Genomic DNA, 20,776 nt, shown 5'->3' with positions numbered 1-20,776 from the left:
TATTACTGACACCTATTGAAAAATGTAGAATACAACATTCTCAAGTTGAATGCTTGTTGTAAAGGGTCCCTGACATGATGCATCAACTTTGCTTAAATATGTTATATATTGTTTGTAATTATGTTCTACATTGTTTGATTTTTGAAAGCCAACAGTAAATTAGCAAAAATTACATTTATAGTTGATGGTGCCACCCATGACAAACTAGCTCGCAACTCAGCCTCATTTTGGAAGTGACGTCGTCAGGGTGACACCTCTCAGCTAAAGCAGGGTAAACAAACGCTTCTCGTGGTAGATCGTCGACTTGGTTCAGTATATTTTTCATAAAAAAATATAGTCGTGCTGCTGGATATTCACAGGATCTGAGTGATACTGTAACTTTGTTTTCTTTTCCGAAAGAGGAAGGTTTAAAACAACAATGGATGAAGCAAGTGCAGAGACCGAGACAGATGGACGCCCACGTCGAGTTGTGGGGCCTATTGCACAAAACTAGGATTCAGAAATCCAACCAATCCAAAGCAAGAGCGTCTAGGCTTAATTGGTTGCACAAAGCCCAAGCCAGGATGAGTATACACTGATTAATCAAGCCAGGTGAAACCAATCCCGGATCCCGGAAGGACAGCGGTGTACACTGATCAGTATCTATGAACTCTTTGCTTTATTAGCATATCACCATTACTCGCTTCCGGTTTCCCCTCGAGCGCTAAGGCTTCTGGGTAATGTAGTACACATCCACAACCAACACAATTAACATCTCCGAAAACGTAGTTGCGCTGTGATTATGAATCTGTTGAAATTGTAGGTGAAATTGATTACAGATGTGAAACTGTGTAAATATAACTCCATCAGACTGTATAACTCTTTTATCTTGTAGATGTGTATTTGTATTTATATGGGATGTGTATTTTATATATAGTACGTGCAAATTATCTCATAAATGATCTAATGGTTGCAACATCATCTAAAAGCCTTTTTGTACATTGATTGAAATGAATGATGACAAATGTTGAAATAATGACAGTGGGTGTAGTTGAATGTGATAACAATGTGTGATGGGCGGTGGATTAATTATTGGTTTCCGTTTATGGTGACTACTGATTGACATAAGGGATGAGATGACATAGATCCTGGACCTTAGCCTGGTCTGGAGCAGGCTAACTCCACAGACTAAAACTCCACGGTAACTTATGTCAGAACATATTCCACATTCCACTATCCCGCTTTTGTACAACCGGATCATGGATAAATTGAGCTACAATAACCGTTTTAATCCCTTATCCTAGTTTGGTGCAGTAGGCCCCTGTTCTTTGCAGTTTAAGGCTGAACTGTGTGCGCTAGTTCGTCATGGATGGCGCCATGGTCTATAAATGTCAATTTTGCGAGTTTACTGTTTAAAAAATATAAAACATAATTACAAACAATATATAATACTTAAGCAAAGTTGATGAATCATGTCAGGAACCCTTTAATAGCTTGTACTGTATTTGTATGCTTTTTTTAGGCATTTGTATGCTTGAAAATGCAGATTTTTATAATGCGTAACAATAGGCCGTGGTTAACCACGAAACAATGATCATGTATTAATTAATATTTGAAAACACACGATAGAGTGAGGGAGTGATGTTTAAACTGCGATGTAGCAGGGGACGACTGTAGTTACATTTTTGTTCATTTCGCCATAGATGACCAAGGAAATGTTGTCAAATTCCCTTTCCTCATCACAGCAGCTGTTGTCTGTGGGTATACACTTCATGGGGCAGGTCCAGAACCGCATTTCTTCTACAATGAGAGGCTAAACATTGGGTGTACCCGTACACAAGCTGAGATCTTATGCAATAGCTCTATCTAGCTTTTCTGGAACAAAACAAATTCCACACTAATCCACATAAGAAGACATCCCTGGCACTGCAGACAATATACTTGGAGGATCTGAGGTTAATTGTAAATTAAGCTTGATGTTTGAACTCTGCCAAGCATCCACTTAAAGCAGCAGAAGACTGTAATGCAAGAAGAGATCGCTTTTCTCTTCTGACAGTTCCCACATTGTCCCTGAAGCAGCATCGAATAAGAGAATCATGGGACCTCATCTCCACACCTGTCCACTCTACCCAAAGGCATCCTCGGCCGTCGGCAGTCATTCATTTAAACGTCCCTACGTTGTTTTTTATGCTGTTGTCTTAGCCCGAGAGCACCAAAGAGGACCTCACTTTAGCCGACGGTGCTGCTACTTCACTAATTGGAACCAGGATCTGTTAAAAAAAAAAAGGGGGAACTTAAGTAAAACATGCCGTAAAATTCTGAAGGCTAACCATAAACTAACCAATTTCTTTCATTCCTTAAAAGAGATCTCTAACTGAAACCTCCGCGTAAAGTTTTACGAGGATCCCCGGGGTCACCCGTAAACCCGTTAATAGAGATGAGATATGAGTGGGGCACTCGGCCTCCCATTTCGTTTGCATTTCTTTCTTTTTTTCCCCTCCTGTTGCCCCGCATTCTTGCAAGAGGTCAAATGTTGTTCGGAGGCAAACACCACACCGAGACGCCACTCTTATTTGAAAATGGCAAAATGCAGATTTGATCCACATGGGCCACAGATTTGAGCAGATAAACGCCATCGTATTCTGCTAGTTGCGATTTGAGGTGAGGCTGCCGTGAAACGGTTTCGGTGGCTATCTGGTCTTTTGCCTTTAACTGGGGGACAGTTCATTAGTTTAGCATGAGATGGACGGTCTTCCCATCAGTCAAACATATTTTTACAGGCAGATCTATTGTTTTAATATTCTAATAAATGCGTTGTAAAGACAGCTAAAAAGAGGTAGCTTATTAATGCACGTAACGGGACACACCCATTCCGCCTTGAAAGCTCGCTATTAAACCACCTCCAAAAACCTCCAACAAGGTTTTATGGTTTCATATACATGCTGTGACCATGTAGTAACAGGTACATTGAAGTGTAATACTTAAAATATTTTGCCGTATTTTGGTCCTTTTAAGCATTAAGCAGAACGTCCTTGGGTGCATTGATTTCACAAAGCAACATAGAAAGGCTACACCTAGCGTGAACTTTTCCAAACTCAAAAGTAAAAGCACAGCAGCAGTGGAGCTCTAGTGTGTAGCGTTACCTTTCGGTAATGGCCTGAGGCGTTGCGAGCGCGGCGCTGACGCCCTGTGAGTGAGTGTGTGGCGTGGTGAAGTGTCGCTACGCCAGTAACGTAGTTCTTCAGCGTAACAATGTTAATACCAATAATAACAACAATGTCGCAGTAGCTTGGTTAATATGCAGGTCACATTTTGTAAATGGAGGGTTGTTGGCGCGTTTTAGAGTTTTTTGGTTTTTTTTAGAAGTCTTTATAGGTGGAATAGGTGTGTCCCATTACGTGCATTCTTAGCTGCTTTTTTTATATGTTTTTATATCTTTAGAAATGAGAAAGACATGTGTTCATTTATCACATAAGGATTGTGGATGACGGACAAAATTCCCCAAAAAGTGCAGTTTTCCTTGAAGATTAGAAATGTGTAAAATAAGTCATCTGTGGTATACACAATCGTACCTCGTTTATAGCGGTTAATTGGTTCCAGGCCAGACCACGATAAAGTAATTAGGATCCAATATTAATAAATGGAATGTTTTCGAGAGCATAGAAAACCTGTTTATGACTTTGTAAATGTGTTTTTTTAACATTATTAGAGCCCTGTAGAAATGAAATAACAAGCCTATAGTCACCTTTACACTCCTATTATTTGTTGTTTACACCACATTGCGCAACTCTGCATGGGGACTCGAGATGGCCGCTAGCAAGCAAGCAAGTGAGCTAACCAGTTAGCTTCAAATTTATTTCTTCTATACTTAAGAAGCCATAAATGTATTGTTTTGTGCCTTTTCCTCTTTACGTCTACCAATCAAATATCTTAGTGTTGTAGAAATGATTTAGATCCTTGTGTATGGAAGCGAGGTAAGTGTTCACAGACTCTCAACAATCTATTAGTGCAGGAATGATGGCGGTGTTGAAAAATCTGACAAAACAATTAGTTAATTTTACAAATGATGATGATTTTTTCCCCAGTCAGACGGCCCCTCGGGGTAACCAAAATACAAGCATTGGTTAAGCGTCACGAGAGGTCATGAGATGACTTCGGCTGACCAGACAGCCGCCTACATTTTTTAGTACGTCGCTAAGCTCTCAAGTTACCCCGTAGCCGGAGCGGCGCAGCAGCCCGAGACGGGCCTTCAATTAATCTTACCCTTGTAGCGCGTATAATTTGCCATTACAAAAGCCACTAAACCCGGGGGCCTGATTCTGTGCTCATGGGACTGCATGGGAGGAGGGGTCGGGGGATCGGATAGGGCTCCAGTTGGCCCCTTGCACCCCGGACAAGTTCCCTTCTGGAAAACGGACAGGTACTTAAAAACGGGGTGAAAAGATCAGCTTAAAGAAAACAAGGATGATTAATGGCAAAAAATGAGGGCCCTTTTGGTGGCTTTCATCTGGCTCTGATTCAGGTCTTCAGCAAGCCATTAACCCAAAGGACAACTGTCCAGCACCGGCCTGAGAAATGAAGCCTCCTTGTGCCGCATGAACCCCCATTTGGCTCGACGCCGTCATCCGCTGATCTCATCGGTGATTTAGTCAGCAGATGCAGGCAACAGCCTCGCATATCATCAAGTCGTCGGCATATAAATGATCAAATAAATCATTTCTCTAGCAGAGACCGCACTAATAAGTCAAAGCTCAAGGCTAATAAATGACCTTTGACAGATAGATGAGATCCCGCGAAACAAACTTCACCACACAACAGTTCCAACAAAGTCAGCCAATAAAAAGGCAAGCGCTCACGTGACTTGTATGACTGACAGGGTCTAACATCATAGGAGAGTTTTATCAACCATTTCAGCCTGAAAATGTTTCTTGAGACTAAATGCCTCATTTCAAACAAACAGCAAAAATAGAAATACCGCTGAACCTCTGTGTTTGTCATTAATTCATTCCGAAACTTATGAAAACCAAGGCCGTGTTTTCCTAGGGGTGCACCAATCACAATTTTTCGGCCAATCGCCGATCTTTAAAAAGCCTGACCTGAGCGACACCATAGCTGACACCATACGCCTTCAATGAACAATACCCGTGAAGCAATACAAATTCTCTTCTCTCTTCTCTCATAAATATACAGTATACAAAACTGCTGCCCAAACTACTAAATCATATCAGTCTTTTATTTTTCACTTTTTAAAAACAAACAAAAAATAGTAGTTTTGCTCTTTTCACTGCTCATGAGTGCTAACAGCGGGACGCTACTTGGCTCTCACAAGACATTCCTGTACATAGATAGACGCTGCATTGAGTGGGTTTGTCCGCTGCTGCGATACGTCAACGTCGCCGCCATATTGGATGCATCAAGGCTGCGCTGTAAGTGAATACAAGTAAATGTACTTACTTTCGTAAGGCGACTTTCTACAATGAAATTGAAGGTAATGCCTCTTGTTTATACATTCACACATGCACTAATATACTTGGGAAACAGTTAGGCACCAAAGATTTGAGATATATTAGTGCATGTGTGAATGTATAAATGCATTAACTTAAATTTCTTTGTAGAAAGGCGCTTCATGAAAGTAAGTGCATTTACTTGTATTCATTTATAGCACAGTCTTGCCACATCCAATATGGCGGCGACGTTGACGTACAGCTCAGCGCTCGATGCGGCTTCTATACAGTATACTGTATGTTTATGGGCTCTCTGTTCCGGCTAGCTTTAGCTTCAGGCTTAGCTCGATTGCTAGCTGTCAGTGTGGCCGAGCAAAGGGAAGCAGTGGCTTACTTTCTGACCTTTGCGGAGGTAGATGAGCTCATGGGTAAGATCAGTATCAAATGTAAGGATCGTCCGATTGCTGATCCCCCAAATTAAGGAAATCAGATTTTTCCCACAGGAAATAATGTAAATCCACACAGAGATGCCCAAACTGAGATACTTGTTAACGACATGAGATACAACATGCTGACCACTCGGCCACCGTGCGTCCAAATCTAACAATAACTAAAGCTTTAAATGACTACTCCCCGTGGTGTAACTTTTCACACAGTGTCAACACATGCACCACTATTCCTTTGCCTGTGCTATTAGGTTTTTGTTATTAAACCCCAAAAATTGACCTCATATGTCAGTATGACTTGAAATTTCACACAAAGCTGAATACCATCTACAAAACACCCAGTGTAACTTAAGGATGTTTAACCAAATCGCCACTAAATTTGGTACACTCCTTTGGACAACTGGCAAGCATGTGTGTGTTAAATCTCAGCAAGATTGGTTGAAAAACATGGCTGTTTGTTTGTTTGTTGTATTATCCATTATCGTTTATCATCTATTTCCAAGACATTAATGCCGGTCAGTGTAAAATCCCTTTTATCTGCAACATTGACTATTCAAAAATATAGTCTTGTGAAGGTGAGTTCATTTGATGAAGTCTGGAATCGTTCCGTTGTCTTGTCGCCGGCTAAAACGCGGGTGTAAATAAGGCAGCGGAGGACGGCATGGCCGGAGTGCCGGCACGGTTCGTGGCAAGTACAAAGCCCACACCTGGTCCAGGAGTGAAATCAAATCCATCATGAACTCTGCTTCTCCTCTCATTTGGCTTGGCGAGCGGGGTTTGCGGGTCAGAAGTCAGCAGAAGTTGTTTGGGTTCAGGTCACGCGTAGAGACACTTTCACACAATAATGTGTTTCAAAGCTGCCTCATCGCCGCCGTACACAAGCTACATGCTCCATGTCTACCATCCTTAGTCCTGTAAATGTTCAGGATTTACTCTCACTGGGGGTGGACTAATAAAGTGCAGTAATGAGCAGCCATTAAAGCACTTTCTATAGATTAACACCCACTAAACCCTCAGCCGGTAAGTGTGGCGATCAAGGAGATCAATAAACCAATTCCTCTTGGTTATGTTTGCCTTGTCCCAGGCAATCAGTTCAGCCCTGATTAAATCACAGCAAATTATCTCCCTGGGATTTATCTCGCCTGAATTGACTTTCTTTCAGCGGACCGGCCACGGGAGAGCGGGCAGCGCCTGCTGGGAGAGAGAAATAATCATTCATTAACCTCTGACCTGGAAGGAGTGTCAATTGAGTCACCCGGCGGTGTTTTCTTTCCCCCGTGCCCCCTTGAGCGGCCAGCCAAGGCAAATTGACAATTTACACGCCACAGCCCCAAACTTTATTAACCTGCTCCGCAGTGGTCATGTGATCAGCGGTGGAGCACAATCTCAGATCTCCGTTACACGAGCCCCCCCCCCCCCCCACTTCTGGGTAATGTCTCGAGCTAAAACACTGGAATTGCACATGAAAACATAACTTGATTTAAATTTATGGGGTGTGACGAGCTCAAAGGGATGAACGTGTACATCATCTCGTCTGTCATGATCGTTTTTAGCTGATGTTCTTTTTTCTCTCTCTTTTTGATGTATCACAAAGCCGCCGACCCGGCGAGGAGTTTTCAGACCAATTTGAGTTTGATGTCTTCATATGGTAGAGGTGATAAATTCTATTTCTCTCTTCACGCACCTGGATCTCCTCATGTGAAGTCGTCATCTGATTTGTTAGCATTTTGCTCTTTGAATGTGCGTAATAGGCTTCAAATCCAATATATATTGCAGCCTCTTGCGATCAATATATTCTTTTGAGACACACTCCTGATCAAAATGTTGAGACTACTGGAAAAATTGCAAAGATTTACATTTTTCACTGTTGGATCTTAAGGAGGTTCTAAGTTGAGCTTCAAAATGCAAAAAGAAAAAATAGGAGTGATACAAAAAAACATTTTCAGTCAGAAATTTATTGCAAACAAGCACTGAAGTGAATTAGGCTGTTCATCAGCTGATGGGACCATCCTTGGCCCAAATGAAGGTTGATACTGGTGCCGAGTGCAGTCCAGTGACCATCAGAGGGCATCTGCGAGAGAAGACTTTAAAGAATAAAAAGGCCTTGCCTCCTTTAACACCACAAAATTGCCCATGTGGAATTTGCACGAGAGCACCAAACATGGGACATTCAAAGTTTTATTCTCAGATGAGAAAAAAATGTAACCTTGATGGTCCTGATGGCTTCCAACATTAATGACATGACAAGGAGATCCCACCTGAGATGTTTTCCACACGGCACAGTGAAGGGGGTGCCATCATGAGCAGGGCTTTTTGCTTCAATGGAACAATGGAGCTTCAGGTTGTGCAGGGGCGTCAAAAAGCAGCTGGCTATTTGGAGATGTTGCAAGGGACATCCCTCATGACTGAAGGCCCTCGTCTGCGTGGTCATGACTGGCTTTTTCAAGAGGACAATACTGCAGTTCACAATGCCCACCAGGCAAAGGACTGCTTCCAGAGGAATAAACTCACTCTTTTGGACCATGCTGCGTGTTCCTCTAATCTAAACTATACTGTTTATAACATCCCACCAAAGCCATGTTTCCCTGACCTTCGAGACTTAGAGATTACTTTATGAAATCTAACTAAAGTCATGTCATGCAAGGCCCCCCCCTGTAGGCAACAAACGCTTCTAAAACCTATAACATGCAGAGAGAAGCGACACGTTAGCGCCGGCATATTGACTCTGTCTGAGCCCAAGAGTTTGGATCGATAAAAATCATCAAGACGAAGGTTAAAAAATCTCAATCCCTGCACTGGCACCTCATTCCGGGTTTCAGCTCCCCCGTCAGGGAGAAATGTCAAGAGAACAATAAATGTATAAAAGGTCAGCAGCGTACTAACCGACCCTTCCCAGATTTCATTACGTGTGCTGCTGGCTGTAGCGGAGGCGCTCGGGCAACTGTGCTGACATTTGGTTTGTTTTTACACCATGTTGAGTCTCACACACTTGTAGCTCCTAATAATGTCAGAGGCAAAGATCTCTGGGGCATCTCGTGGTTGAGTTAGCGGCTACCGTGCGGGGAAAGAAAATCGCGTTCTTAACTCATATCTCAAGTTTGCCATCGACAATGCAATCAACAACCGAGGAAAAGTGTTTAAAGTCGTAGGAAACACCTTTTGTTTCATGAGTGTTCTGTAGACATGTGCATCTCTTGAAAAAATTACATTTTGACTGAACCAAGGAGGAGCTACTAGTGGTTTAAATTCAACCAAAACAGGAAGCGACTTTGTAACTATTGGGCTAATTTGGACAAAATCCTGGTGTGTGGAGATAAGCCAATCACAGGGGCATCAATGAGGTTAGCAGCTATCTCTTGTAGCTCGACCCACTTCAAGGAACATTGTGTGTACGTGTTTCCTTACGAGAACTGGACTCCTTCCTTCCACAGGCACTCTATCACAAAACAGAGGGAGTCGCTACCAGATGGTTAAACAAACACATCGCCCAACTGCCCATAACTCATATCCACTTAGCACCCTCTTGTCAACATGTCTCTCGCTCACCGACGAGCTCGCAGAGAGGTGAGCGTCAAAGGCTGCGGGACTTGAAGACAAAAACGTTAATGCGGAAATAATTAGAATCAGCGAGCAATTCCTGCGGGTGTTTGTTTAATTTGAATCACAGACGTTATCCATCTTTGGAGAGCTCCCTTTCCAGTGGTGTACTTAGGACACCAGGGGAGTGACAACCAGCGAAAAGGTCACACAGACAAAAGTCCAAATGTGAACATTTTCGCATGGTCTTGGGAAGAGGCGCCCAGGATCCGGGCCAGGGGTTAAGGGTGTCAAGGTCAACAGGTCACGCAGTTTTCCATTCTCCTCAATGCCTGAAACCTTTATGGTGTACTTGAGGGGGGGAATTTACTATCATACCATCCAGTGCTGACCCAGAGTTGCTAGACATCTTCAGTGTTTCCTTTGGAAGAGGTCGTTATGTAGAACACCCGCAACGTAGCCGAGTCATAGAAAGACTGTAATGCCATCACCCCAAGTTCTTCATGATAACCAACATATTTTATAGTAAATAATCCACAAGTCACGACTACATTCATGTGTATAATAAAGACGCGTCACGAACCAAAGCAAAATTTTTGCGTACATTTTCAGCATAAACTGAAAAATATGCTAACCAGGGTGTTCTAGGCATGAGAGAGGTAATCCCTCGTTTATCACAGTTAATTGGTTCCAGACCCGACCGCCATAAGTGGATTTTCGCGAAATAGGATTTAATATTAATAAATGGAATATTTGTGTTGTTATGGCATAGAAAACCTATTTACTATCTTCTAAATATGGTTTTTAACATTACTAGAGCCCTCAAGACATGAAATAACATGGTTAGAAAACTGACTTTTCCATACTGTGGTATACCTTGACACCAGTAACTGTCCCATTACCAGTGCGTACACAAACAAAGGTTCCACTATATGTGATTGCTCCTCATGTAAGTAGTTCATGACAGCTGCCCCTTGTATGATATAAATAATCAGAATCGCTCAAAATAACCCACGAAGTCAGGGAAATTCCTGTAAAGCAGCAGTACAGAAGTGATGACACAAGCAAACTGAAGCACCAATGATCCGTGTGAGTGCAGGCTAGCAGGGGCCAGGAGAGGGAGGGGTAATCACACCCAAGTCCATTGCGGTACGAATGACCTATTGCGAGTAAGCCAGAGGTCATTAACTTCCCCTAAGATGAGGATAAACACGTTTTTCTCATGGATTTGTCTTTCAACAAGTACCGTGACAACGTGAGAGGTCGAGCAGGGCAACCTGGATGCTTTCCTCGCCGCACAGATACCGTGTCAACCCAGGTGAAAAGGTTGAACAGATAAGAATTATCTCGGACGCACGATTGTCTGAGGCGTGGATAATTGACATGCATGCCGCTGATGGCCAAAACGTAGGCGTGTCGATGACAGCTAAACTGCATTTGGCCCCCGGAATGCCCGCAGACTGATCTCATACGTCTGAACATCAAACGGTGCGCAGCTCCGTCAATCTAATAGCCCTGGATGTAGGATTTATTGGCTTTCACGGGCCAGAAGAGACCAGCGGCGAAAGCAAAACCAGATTTTCTCCCCCGTATCGGTTTCTCCTTGTCAGTCATCCCCTCATAGCAGCACTTTGGAGACGAGCTGTGCTAAATTGTTCTTTCAGATTAAAGTAAGCGCGCGTACGCATCCCTTCAAGTGGTGGCAGTCCAAACCCTGGTGTTATTGCGTGAAACAGTGGAAAGCCGCAATGACCAGTAACCTTTAACCTAAACTAGTCCATCATTCACCAACACAAGTTTTTGCTTTGATAAACTACAATAATCCCTCAAATTTGAACATCAGAACATGTGGCCACTGATTACATAAATAGACCGATAGATGCGTAGTAGAGTTGTCCCCAGACAACATGATACACGCAGTTGGGTCTACGTCGAGTACGAGACGAGATTTTAACATTACTTACTAAGAAAAGTACCATGAAAAAATATGACATTATATTGCAATTGACTAATTTAACTTCTACTACGTTACACACTGTGGGTATGCTAGCGGCCCCGTCTCCACCCAGCGAGACAGAGAGACTGTATGACTGACAAAAGCGCTAACTTCGTTCATGCCGTTATTTGGTGGAACAAACACGGCAAGATGCTGAAACCATTGCGCAGACTGAACCCTCCTCCTGCCTGGAGGCGAGAGACGAGGAAACAGACGCACATGGCAATATATTGATCCTGACAAAATGATCAAGTTCATTTTCATTTATTGTGTGATTAATTCATTCATTTATTATCGTCCTAGGCTTAGTGCCCACAAGATGTTTTTTTTTCTGAACGAATCTTGTGAGATCTTGTGACACGAGAACTTGTGACACCCCTAATGGATACTTTATTGATCCAGAAGGAAATTCAAGGCTTATTTGTCCTTAGCTATCTCAGCCATGTTGCATTAAACACCTTTAAATCTAGGCCTGGGAATCAAATTTAACAAATTTAACAAGAGTACAAACAGCTGTAGTGTAAAGACATTGGCACTCCTTTACTGCAGTAGGCAGCGCATTTGATACCTCGGCCTTCAGTGGGCAAACTGGCCAGATACTGTGAGGACCAGTATAAGAAAAAAATGTAATGATAATAATATATTTTGCCATTCGTTGCCATTCAACTAACTCTAATACTACACATTCTTTGATGAAGTCACTGACAGTTTATTTGCCCCAGGTGTCTTTTTAGTTTAGTACTTGGTTGAGAACCACAGTGGCTGGAAAGTTGGGGTCTTTGGATGTTTGTTGGACCAACACTCCTCCTTGAACTTTTCCACACAAATGCTCTCTTTCATTGTGTTGGTCCACCACTGCTCCACAAGATGGGACCACTTTAGGCCACTTGGTTCTGGCGCTTCTTCTTTCCACAAACATGATTCCAGTTGCTCCTTGGTGAAAACTGGCTCACATGCGTCGCTTTGTCTTCACACTGCTGCAAATAACCTTTCTCTTTGCCTATAAATCATGAAGCTTCGTTAAGCATCACATCAGAGGTATCTGTTGAAAGTGGCTGATGTTTGTGGGGATATATTTATCATGGAAACGGGCCTTTCCAGAATTTCCAGAATCATCTAGGATTAAGACGGGACTGAAATGGTTGATGATAACAAATGGCAGAGTGCAGAACACGGAAGGGGAGGGCATGAGGACATGAGTCAAGCAAGGTTCTCATGGAGAGGGACGCAACCAAGACAGCAAGCTCCATTTATCTCCGTTAACCTTCCCCAAAAGCTCCCTGTCCCTGCTTAGATAGTCCTGCCAATGTGCCGTGATGTCATCCCCCTGGCGTGCGGTGATTTATGCATCATGGCTGCCAAGCTCTGTGCTCGGGGGGGTGTAAGAGGTTGGGAAGGGGTGAATCTCCTCAGATAGAGATGTCCACATGCGAACGCCGCTCAGCTAGGGGTCAACTGAGAGCTATGAATGATCTGACGCAGAACCGAACCGATCCGGCTCCCTGCGGTCAGACCGGTTTTGATGTTCCGGCGGATAGCGGAGATGATTTTGCCCGGTTTTTCCCTCCTGAGTTCTGTTCTCCATTAATCCCGAGCCCCGGTGGATTTGACGGGCGGGGGTTAGTGCCATCCTTGTAGTTTTTCTGGGAGCGGGAGAATAGTTGTGTGGACATGCTGAGCACAGCACAGCATGAGCCCTCACTTTCCTGTCAGAAGTTGGTGCTGGTTTAACAGCTCCATCATGCTAGTTCTCCTAGGGGCACGTTTACGCTTACACAATTCACCATGTATGAAAAGGAGTTGTAAGAGGCAGACCTTATTTTAGTGTTACTCTTCTCCGAGTCGTAGCAATATTCTGTTCACTGACATGTTAGCATTTTCTAACAGGGAGACAAAGAATACGCGATAGTACGTGCTGGGTTTTTGTTTATTTCATTTCTGCGGTGAGCCATGCTCCACAAATGGCCCCTGCGCTGAATGTTGGGCACCGATACGTGTTTTGCTATGAAGGCGTGGTGCAGCAAGGTGACGGAGGATTGTGTCCACGCTCTTAATTTCTAGGCTCTGTTGGTCAGGGGCTAGGTTGCATTGTGGAGGGATTTTTACAGCATTCAGACGTGCATTGCACAGCCTTACGGAGATGGAGCTTACTCCAGCTTGCCTGCTCGGCAGATTCTTCACCTTTGTTAATGGCTTGTATTTAATTTATGAATAAACGCATGACTCAACAAACACTTAAATGTGCACCCTAACTCGTTAAATATATCAACCATGTCGTTAAATTGTCAACACGGATCTATTGGCGCTGAGCAAAATGCAATGAGCGTCAGTAGAAGCACTCTGTGATTAAGGGTGTGAACAGTTCCAAACATCTACGTGGGTAGATCTGACAAATCTTTAAGTAAAGTTGATCAAATGTAGAATTACTACATCTTCAGCTTGCACATCAACAAGTAGCAAACAGCTGTTTAACTACGATGGGGGAAAAAAACAGCCACACGTCACTCGCTGACGCTGGGAACATCAAGGTAGGTTGGACTGCAAGGTGACTGCAAGGTTGGACTGCAAGCACTTATTAATGTGCTCTACCAATAATGCCTTGTACACTGCCACTTCCATATTACTGTATCATCATTCATATTAGCCATGCCATAGTTCACTGTCTTCGTAGGCTTCTGGCTGTCCTGTTCTCATGATACTGCTTTTCTCCAAATGAGATATCTTGCCACGTTTTAACACCCCTAAATGAAAAGAATAAATACAGGCATGAACTCAATGTCCTTCACTTTGAATGTTTGTGGAAAATGGTACACCTCTGTAGTGATTAGGAATACATATACCGCTCATCTCTGTTCATTTCGGCATTCAAATGGCTTTATTTTGCCAGCATTACGCCGTCATGGTGTCCATGAAAGGTAAAATTTCCCTCATGTTTTCTTGAAAAACTTCCGGACTAATTAGTGTATATCAAGCTAATTTCAGTGTGGCGGTTTTGCAACTCTTTTCTGTCAAAGTGACTCTTTTGATAGCCGCTTGTCCCCAAGGAGGTCATTATGACCTCAGGATCAATATGGTTTAAAAATAAGCATCCGCGCTGACATAAAGTCAATGACGCCTCACTGAGCATGTAAATGAGTAAACAAAATCTTAAGCTGGTACGCTCGGCAAGTAATGACACCCTTCAGTATTAATTAGGACTGCTGCTCGCTTGGTTTAACCATTTTGCACCATTTCAAAACTTCATTTTACTTTATTGCTGGGTTGTCCAAACTTTTCTCAGCGAGGGCCACATAGTGAAAAATGAAAAGATGCCACTTTGATATTTTGTAAAGCAACACATGTAGATATGCTGTGAAGTTATATACAGTGGTGTGAAAAAGTGTTTGCCCCCTTCCTGATTTCTTTTTTTTTGTGCATGTTTGTCACACTTAAATGTTTCAGATCATCAAACAAGTTTAGATATTAGTTAATAACAACACAGCTGAACACAAAATGCAGTTTTGAAATTAAACTTTTTATTATTAAGGGAGAAAAAACAACTGAGATTATTTGAGATCTATCAGTGTGAAAAAGGTTATAAAGCCATTGATAAAGCTTTGGGACTCCAGCAAACCACAGAGAGAGCCATTATCCACAAATGGAGAAAACATGGAACAGTGGTGAACCTGCCCAGGAGTGGCCGGCCAACCAAAATGGCGCCAAGAATGCAGCGACGACTCATCCAAGAGGTCACAAAAGAACCCACAACAACATCCAAAGGCAAATTCCCTCAGTTACTGTAAGGTCAGTGTTCATGACTCCACCATAAGAAAGACACTGGGCAAAAACGGCCTGCATGGCAGAATTCCAAGACCAAAACCACTGCTGAACAAAAAGAACATTAAGGCTCATCTCAATTTTGCCAGAAAACATCTTGATGATCCCCAAGACCTTTGGGAAAATACTCTGTGGTCTGACGAGACAAAAATTGAACTTTTTGGAAGGCGTGTGTCCCATTACATCTGGCGTGGTGGTGGTAGTGTGATGGTCTGGGGCTATTTTGCTACTTCAGGACCTGAAAGACTTGCTGTGATAAATGGAACCATTAATTCTGCTGAAGGAGAATGTCCGGCCATCTGTTGGTGACCTCAAGCTGAAACCAACTTGGGTTGTGCAGCAGGACAATGATCCAAAACACACCAGCAAGTCCACCTCTGAATGGCTGAAGAAAAACAAAATGAAGACTTTGGAGTGGCCTAGTCCAAGTCCTGACCTGAATCCTATTGAGATGCTGTGGCATGACCTTAAAAAGGCGCTTCATGCTGGAAAAGCCTCCAATGTGGCTGAATGACAACAATTCTGCAAAGATGAGTGGGCCAAAATTCCTCCCCAGCGCTGTAAGAGACTCATTGCAAGTTATCACAAACGCTTGATTGCAGTTGTTGCCGCTAAGGATGGCTTTGTAGGTTTGGATTTTTTTCTCCCTTACTAATAAAAATTTCATTTAAAAACTGCATTTTGTGTTCAGTTGTGTTGTCATTGACTAATATTTACATTTGTTTGGTGATCTGAAACATTTAAGTGTGACAAACATTGTATATTTCAAGAAAAAACAGCATCTCAGCTTTATGATATATGTGAAAAATCTAACTATTTTTCAACTTTGCTCTTTGCGCTTTTTTTAAAATCCCATTTTCACAATGTTTTTTTTTCCAAAATATTTCAACTTTCTTCTTAAATAATCTTTGTACATTTTCTTCTTGCAATATTATAACTTTAGTCCCATAATATTTTGACTTTATTCTCACATTCTCACACATTTCAGTGTGAACCTAAAGTGTACTACTTTATCAACTTTATAGGTGAACTTAATTTGAGCTTTTCTAATTTTGAATACACATGTCCAACATGTTCAATACTTAATGCACTTAACGGACAATTTGCTGTTCTCTAACATAACAGTTGTGCATATCCCTAAATTTTTGGAAGTAGTTACGAAATTTTTTCTTTACTATTTCAGCAGTATGCTACTTAAATGTCATTATTTTTCCTCATAATGTTGTCAGTTTATTCTTGTAAAATTGCGACTTTTGTTGTTAAAGTACAACTATTTTCTCTTCATATTTTGCCTTTATTCTTGTAAAAATGACAGTTGTTTTTGTATTTCTGCTGTTTTCTTCTAAATCTTCTAACTATTACAAACTTTTTCCTTGCAAATTGTTCTCAATTCTCATAATATTAAGACATTATCCTCATAATAGTTTGACTATTATAACTTTTCCCAAACCTATTTTTCCAAAAATTACAACTTTATTTTGTTTTGTTTGTTTCTCATATTGTTATGACTTAAAAAAAAAAACATCTTTCTTTAATATTTCAGCTTTATGCTACATAATACTATGACGTTATTCTCGTAAAATTAGGACTTTTTTGTCTTAATAGTTTGACTTTATTCTTTCAAAATTACTGCTGATTTTTCTATTTTTGTTGTTTGTTTTTTTTTTGTTAAGTGATTTTATTCTAAAGCGCTGCAGGCCAATAAAAAAAATAGCTGTGGGGCACAAATGGCCCCGGGGCTGAACTTTGGACACCCCTTCTTTATTGCTTTTAGGTGATTATGGCACATTTAATTAATCAGTTTGTATCCAAAAAGTTTTTTTTTTATTATAAATTTTACATTGGTCATTTGAAGTAGATCATGTGGAATTATGGGAGGAATTTTTTGAGGAATGGGGAAAATATGGCAAAATATAGAATTTTCATGACACTAACCATAACATTATGATTGTCCATATTTGTAGTTTTTTTTGCAGGTTTTGCCCATGTACATGTAGCTGGTACTGTTCGCTTCACATTTTTGCAAACATTTTTTTTTTTTTACTAAATTCTCTTCAGATTATGCTGAATGCAACGCGTGTCTCGCCCTGTGCAGGGGGGAGGGTGTTTGCCGGTCCACTCCGACACAATCAGTGTCGCCCTCTGCTCCCTTTCACCGTGGTCCGGCAAGTGAGACGGAACATGCGGCGCCGGGAATTGAGGTGCATTGATCTGTCCTCTGCAAAATCATTAACCTCGCCGCCACAGACACAGGAAGCTACAGCACGCTATCTTTCAGAGGTTAATTAAAAATATAAGCACTAGGGGGAATAGTGCACTGACTTCCAAATAAGCTTTCTCCAACAGCATAGTAGATGTGGAACATTGCGTGTTTGTTTTTTTCTTTATTTTTAAACAACCCTTGCTAGGTGAGCCCACGTGGATTCTGGACTTCTAGACATAACAGTTTTGCAGCTTCTGAAGAAGATTGGTAAAACACCTAAAAACGTATTTGTATTTAACTGTTTTTGCTAAATGTTCTAAGCTGGGGATGTCTAAACTTTTTCCAGCAAGGGTCACATCGTGAAAAATGAAAGGATGCAACTTTCCACTTTGATATTTTGGAAAGAAACCCACGTAGATATGTTCAGAAGTGGGGATGTCCACTGATTAAAGAGCTGATATCTAGCAACTTCCATGGTTTTCTTGATAATAACCAAAATCACTTAAATTCTTACATGAATAGCTATAGCATTGTACTGCCCAAAAATGTAACTCTTGTGAGCCATTTTTATTGTCATTGTTATATTTGCCCAAACAAAGGTACCTTTAGTTGTATCAGGCATTAAAATGAACAACACACTGAAGGCTGGTCTGAGACCAAGACTGTGGGTGGACAAAGCCTATTATTAATATCTATTAATAATATAACTTTTTTTCACATTTTTGCTGCTGCTTTTTTTCTTTATTTTCTACATATTTCAAGTTTCTTCTTAAATTATCGTCACAAACTTCCTTTGCCTAATATTATGACTTTATTGCCATAATATTTTGACATTCTTCCAATATTATAACTTTTTCCCCAACCTGATTTTCCAAAAATGACAACCTTATTTTGTTTTTTGTTTTTTTTTCTTTAATATTTCAACCGTATGTTACTAAAAAGACTTTTAGTATTATTCTTCCTCCTAATATTATGAGTTTGTTCTCCTAAAATTACAGCTACATTTTTCCATTTCTGCTGTTGTTGTTTTTTTTAAGTTTCCCCACCATTTCAACTTTCTTCTTGTAAATTTTCTTCTCATAATTCTGACTTTATTCCCATAATATGTTGACTTTATTCTTGTAACATATGTATGTCATAACTTCTTCCGCAACCTAATTTTCAAAAAATGTGTTATATTCTTTGTTTCTCTTAATATCACGACATGAAAAAAATAATTATTTATTCTTTATTATTTCAAGTTTATGCTGAATTATTGACCTCATTATATTCCGACATTGTTCATGTAAAATTCAAAGTTTCAAGGAATTCAATCAATTCAAAGTTGTGATTGTGATATTTCATTCTGGAGGCGTTACGTTGAAAGCTTATAAAATGATAACATTAACAGTCTTTTTAAGAAAACTAATAATACAGATCAAAGACAGTCTTTATTTTCTGCTCTTTGTGACAATGTCTTGTTATTTAATGGGTATTTTCATCTCCTCTGAGGTTGTCAACATTTCTAAAAGCTAGAAACAATGTAAAAAAAATCTAAAAGTAAATATTGATGCAAGTCGTATTCAACATTTTAGCACAAAAAAAAAAATCAATAACATTCGTGGCCCCTCTTTAATTAAATCTGCAGTGGCTTTAATGAGATTGAACTGGCTGTAAGTCTTGCACGCAAACGCTTGTGTACTGTCTTGAAAATACAAGCAATAACCCGGTCTGACGTTCACGCTGTTTGCCAGCAGTGCGACAGCTTCAAGGCAAACAATAACTGATGTTTAAATAGCAACGTCAGACTCTTTCCTATTTGACGGGCACAGTGACACAAAGCGAGCATTTACGGAAAGAGCGGTGCAGTCCTGATACATTCTTTATGAATTTCTAATAGAAAAAGACTCATTATGTTCATTAAAGATATACTGGGAGCAACATTTCTTCACCCAATATTGCCTTCAAGTCGAGGCACCATCTAAGAAGGCACCTGATTGGATTACAGCCTCGCGCAGAAACGGGACGTTTTATTAGCTGGCTGTGGTTGTTTACGGCGTAAATAGGTTAGGCTCTTGCAATTGTGTGAGAGTGTGATGCGGATCAAGTTGATAGGCCTGTTGAGCGGCGTTATTGCAGCGTGCGCTCCCAGGGAACACTCGGGAAATGATGCTCGGCCTGTCAGAGCGGCTGAGCGCGTCCGTCTGGATGCGAGGGTAATTACTGAGCCTCTGCTGACTCAGGACGCACACCAGGCATCTCACATACAAACACACAAACCAAAGCCAACACATGCTGCAAACGCAAAACTTTGCGTTAATGCCTTTATGAGTGGTGTTGATAAAAAGTGTTCGCAGGTCACAAGTTTGCTAATAATCTAAAATTCTTAACAGGCTTGGAAGAATTAAAAAGTAGGTTTGGATTTTTAACACACACTCTAATCATGTACAGCGGTAACTCGGTTTTTGTTACCAGTTTTTCCCATAGAAAATAAATACAGTGTTCCCTATCGTGGACCCGCTGTTTAGCAGATTTTTGTATGTGCAATTTTTTTTTTTTTTTTTTACATACCTGAATAAGCTAAAAGTTTTGGGGGGTTTTCGACCGTTTTCAGTGATCTAAATTGTAAAAATGCTTGGTGAAAAAAATGTTTATGAAAAAATGCCAATGTTTTTTTCTGTATTCCTGGTGTTTTTTTCCACCACAGCCTTCATTGCGGATTGATAAACCTTGACTTCCTGCTCCTGCACAGCTTTGCTTTGGAGAAATCATTTAGTGGAGACTCTCGCTGCTGTTCAAATTAAATTACAGCTCTGCCGTCTCCCATGGCAACCACCCACGGGACTTCATGATGCTTTAGCGAGAAAAGGGCTGTCCCCCCTCCCTGACATGATGTATTTCCTGGGTTTATTAGCCTCTGGAAATTGGCTTCAGTGGGAGGCAGGAAAACAAATTTGAATACATACTCCGGTGTCGTCCTCGTGTTCATTTCAGTGCTGTCACTTAGAAAAAGAAGGCGGGGGGAGGATGCGGCCCAGATAGAGCGCTTTGTGCCACTGACAGCTTTGGCTTTGTGCGTGATGAATGGGGCTGTCACACACGGTGACAGGTTGGTGTTCAATACATGTGGATGTACAATACGCTCTGCATCCCGTGACAAGCCGGGAGGCTTTTTGTCCCGATAATCTCCATATCGTTTCATCTGTGGCGGTTTACGCCCGATGTGGTCACCAAGGGCGGTGCCAGGCCCGCCAACATACACGCCGTCTTATTGGCACACTCGATATTGAATTGTGTTGTCAAGTTTTGTTTTCTCCTCTCTGTTGTCTTTTTTTTCAAAGCCAATAAGTGTAGTTGGAAATGGAGTGTCCGGCTA

At 41.4% G+C, this 20,776-nt stretch overlaps 1 long non-coding RNA gene across 1 annotated transcript in view; it reads left to right on the top strand.

Annotated features, from left to right (window-relative positions):
- The window catches only part of LOC129190288 (uncharacterized), a 44,993-nt gene that overhangs the window by 16,131 nt on the left and 8,086 nt on the right, over positions 1 to 20,776 (top strand). The gene's annotated exons all lie outside the window — the stretch shown is intronic.

The sequence above is a fragment of the Dunckerocampus dactyliophorus genome, chromosome 11, assembly GCF_027744805.1.
Source record: "Dunckerocampus dactyliophorus isolate RoL2022-P2 chromosome 11, RoL_Ddac_1.1, whole genome shotgun sequence".
Taxonomy (NCBI): Eukaryota; Metazoa; Chordata; class Actinopteri; order Syngnathiformes; family Syngnathidae; genus Dunckerocampus; species Dunckerocampus dactyliophorus.
The sequence above is the reverse complement of the archived record's forward strand: the minus strand, read 5'-3'. Positions and strand labels throughout refer to the sequence as shown.